Raw genomic sequence first — 3,683 nt, forward strand, 5'->3', positions numbered from 1 at the left:
GGAGCTGTTTCAGTGGGGAGTTGCAGTGTAGTGGGTGGGTTTAAGGAGACCATGGGGTCTGGGGACCAGAGCAGGGAGACAAGGTGGGAGACTGTGGAGAGGCAAAATGACCCCAATCAGAGCAGCTGAGCCAGTTGGAGAAGAAGGGATGCACGTGAGAAATATTGAGGAGGTGAGACTGTGGGACTCGTCATTGAATGGATATGGACAGCAGGAGGCAAGGGTTGGTGGACTGTCACCCTTTGCTGCTGTGAAGTTTGAGTTAATGCACTTCCTACCCTGGGAGTTCTCACTTGAGAGAATAACTCTTTTTACATGTTTTTGAAAGGATCACTTAGCTAATTGTACAGACTTTTAATGTCCAGTAGAGAAACTATAGCCAATTTTGAGCAGTTGACTTAAATCTTTTTTTTTTTTTTTTAAGATTTATTTATTTATTTATTTGACAGAGAGAGAGATCACAAGCAGGCAGAGATAGGCGCGGGGTGGGGGAGGGGAAGCAGGCTCCCTGCTGAGCAGGGAGCCCAATGAGGGGCTCCATCCCATGACCCTGGGATCATGACCTGAGCTGAAGGCAGAGGCTTAACCTACTGAGCCACCCAGGCACCCCCTCAACAGTCGACTTAAAAAAGAGCAGTGCTATTATAGTACTTAACATCCCCGCGACTCGGTTTCCCAATCTGTAAAAGTAGTGCAGGCTCCCTTGGATTGACGTAAGGATTAAATGAACCCAAGCTTCTCTAACGGTGTCCACCATCAAGCAGGCACTCAAAATAGGTGAGCTGCAGTTAGTTTCATGAAACCAGATTCATGGGATCAAATCCAAGATCTGTGCAAAACTGGAAAAAAAAAAAGGAATTACTTGATCTGTCAGCCTCAGTTTCCCATCTGCAAAATGGGGACAATGATAGATGCTTACTACAAAGCGCCGATCTCCAAGGCTGGCGAGCAGATTGAATGTTGGAATGTGCACTGCAGGAGGGAGTCAGGAAAAGTGAGCTCCCGCTCTGGCCTTTGCTGTGTGCTCGGCATTTTATGTGTGTGAGATAACGGTGTTTTCCTTGCATCCAGTACGGTAGGTGACACAAGGCTTGTCTTATGCATGAGGAGACTGAAGCCTGGGGAGGTGAAATGCTTTGTCTAAAGTCAAAAAAGCTGCAGCTGAGCCCACACCTTTCCTGGAAATCTCCACAAAGCTCTAAGGAACATACTTGGAAAACCACTCATTGGAGAATTCCTTCTGTGACTGATAAGGAACGAAGGGTGGAGGGTTAAAATCGCTCTCCAGGGTCCCAAGCCAGGAGCTCACTGGGACTGAGGTTAACCATTGCTCCTGTGCTTGTGCCAAAGTCTTCATCACGGGCATGGCCGCTCTCTGAGGAAGGGGGCTCCCCTCTTGGGGAAAGGCTGTATTCATGTTCACAGGATGGATACTTCATTTTCTGTGACTTTTGGGAATTTTCTACAGTAAGCATATATTACTTTTACAATTAAAAATTTCTTTAAAAAATACTGTCTGTGGAAAGAAAGAGGCTATCGGTTAGACTAACATGGAGTAATCCCAAGGAAGTGGACTTTTCTTGCCTTTCGATCCCACTTTGGGGTAGCCAGGCAAGTTATTCCAAAGAGCTGTGGGGCCGGTCCGTGAAGGTGTGTGTGCTTTCCATTTGTTTATTTTTATTGCTACCCCAAGTGAGGCCCAGCTTGGTAAGCCTTCCCTCAACCACCTCCAATGCTCCCCTCACCTCTTCGCAGGAACTCTGGTCCCAGCTTGCCAACTGCTGAGCAAACCAAGTCATTTCTGCCCCTTCTGCTTTTGCCCACGTGGTTCCCTCTGCTTATGAAAGCCTTTTCCCTCTCTCTGCTGGTCTGTTGCTGACATTACTTTCCAAAGGCCCATATCCATCCATGTCACTCATCCGTTGATTTGCTCATCCATCAGCAAAAATTTATTAAGTGCTTCCGTATGTCTGGCGTTGACTGTTCTAAGCCCTGGGCCTGGAACTGAGAGCAAAGTCGACACATGTCTGCGATGACAGATGTGAACTCTCGGGGACAGAGACCGATCTTAAGAGGTAAGCTCAGGAATTCACATGCCGTCTATGCATCTGTCCAGTTTCAAAATGTTCTAAGTGCTCACAGGGCCTTGTAAAAACCAGGCGGACGAAAGGAAAGATGGTGAGCACACGAATTCCACTGGGTCGAGGTTCTGGTGGCGGGGGTAGCGCGGAATGGAAGGACAATATATAGAAAAAATGAATGAACAAGGTGGTTTTGTGCTATTAAGAGTGGTGAAGGAAGACCAGTCGTGAGGCTGTGTTGTAGCTAGGGCTACAGCGCGTGGTGCCTGGGTCAACGGCATCGTGGTGTCGGCATACCCTTGGCAATGACCTTGTTAAAACGCAGAATCTCAGGAGACCCCTGAATCAGACCCCGCATTTTAACAACGTCCCCCTCACACTCCCCATGATTCCCACCCATGTTCGTGTTTGGGAACACTAGTGAGTGTTTGGAAAGGGGATCTTTCATGTGGGGTTGTTATAGAAAGTCTGTCTGTGGAAGTGACATCCCAGATAAAGCCCGAGTGAAGAGAAGCCGTCCAGTTAGAGATCCACATAAAGCACAGCATTCCAGATGGTGAGGATGGAAATCTCGGGGGGCTGGATGGTAATCAGCTTAGTGTGTTCCAAAAAGAAGATCTGTTTCCACATCATGACTAGCCCTTACCTGACTAGCCCTTACCCAGCCGTCAGATATCAGTCTGAACCTCACTTCCTTCTGGAGGCTTCCCATGAGTCCCATCCGTATCCTGTTCTAGTCCTGTCAGAGCGGTCCAATTGCTTATCTCCCCAACGTACCTGCCATCTTGGTACTGAATGGGGGCTTTATTTTTATTTTTTTAAGTTTTATTTATTGTTTTTAATTTTTTAAAGCATTTAATTTATTTATATGAAAGAGAAAGAGAGCACGGGGGGAAGGGCAGAGGGAGAGAGAGACACAGATTTGCCTCTGAACCGGGAGCCCTGGGGCTCGTTCCCAGGACCCTGAGATCATGACCCAGGAGCCACCCAGGCACCCCTATTTTTTATTTTTATTTTTTTGCCCCTATTTATTTCTAATTTTTAAGTAATCTTGACACCCGATGTGGGGCTCAAACCCACAAACCAGAGATCAAGAGTCACACGCTTTACCAACGGAGGAAGCCAGCCGTCCCTGAACAGGAACCTTATGATTTTGTTCAATGAATAGTTGAATGAAAGTGAGAAACCCAGACAGATGGAAGAGGCAGGCTATAAAAGCAGTCATACCGAGGCTTTGCTGAGGGGTGAGGTCTGTAAGCCTTGAAATGCTCTGGTCTTTGCTTGGGCAGATGAATCCCCACTCCGCTCTCTGGGCCACAGTCCCGCTACGTTTCCTTCCTCTTGACCCTTATTGCTCTGCAATCCGTGTTCAGACTCTCCCTAAATATTTCCTCTCAGTCAGGGTTCAGGGTCCGGCAGAGGATATGACCTGCTAGAAAGGATACGCTGTAGAGTAAACTGAAATGCTGTGTGCTAGACGTAGTCACATCTCTGAGAACAAGCAGCCACTGGAGCTCAGAGAGGGGCTTAGCTCCAGATTCTGGAAGGACTGAGGAAGTTCTGTTTGAGCTGGCTCCTAAGTGAGGAAGAATTTCTTTTTCC

At 47.5% G+C, this 3,683-nt stretch overlaps 1 long non-coding RNA gene across 1 annotated transcript; it reads right to left on the reverse strand.

Annotated features, from left to right (window-relative positions):
• Positions 1–458: 458 nt before the first annotated feature.
• On the reverse strand, positions 459–3,439 carry LOC131830339 (uncharacterized). Its single transcript, XR_009353114.1, has 3 exons — positions 3,309–3,439; positions 1,746–2,004; positions 459–839 (listed from the first exon to the last, which is right to left on the reverse strand). It is a non-coding gene; the product is annotated as an uncharacterized LOC131830339 (long non-coding RNA).
• Between the last annotated feature and the right edge of the window lie 244 nt (positions 3,440–3,683).

This window comes from Mustela lutreola, chromosome 4 (assembly GCF_030435805.1).
Source record: "Mustela lutreola isolate mMusLut2 chromosome 4, mMusLut2.pri, whole genome shotgun sequence".
NCBI classification, from domain to species: domain Eukaryota; kingdom Metazoa; phylum Chordata; class Mammalia; order Carnivora; family Mustelidae; genus Mustela; species Mustela lutreola.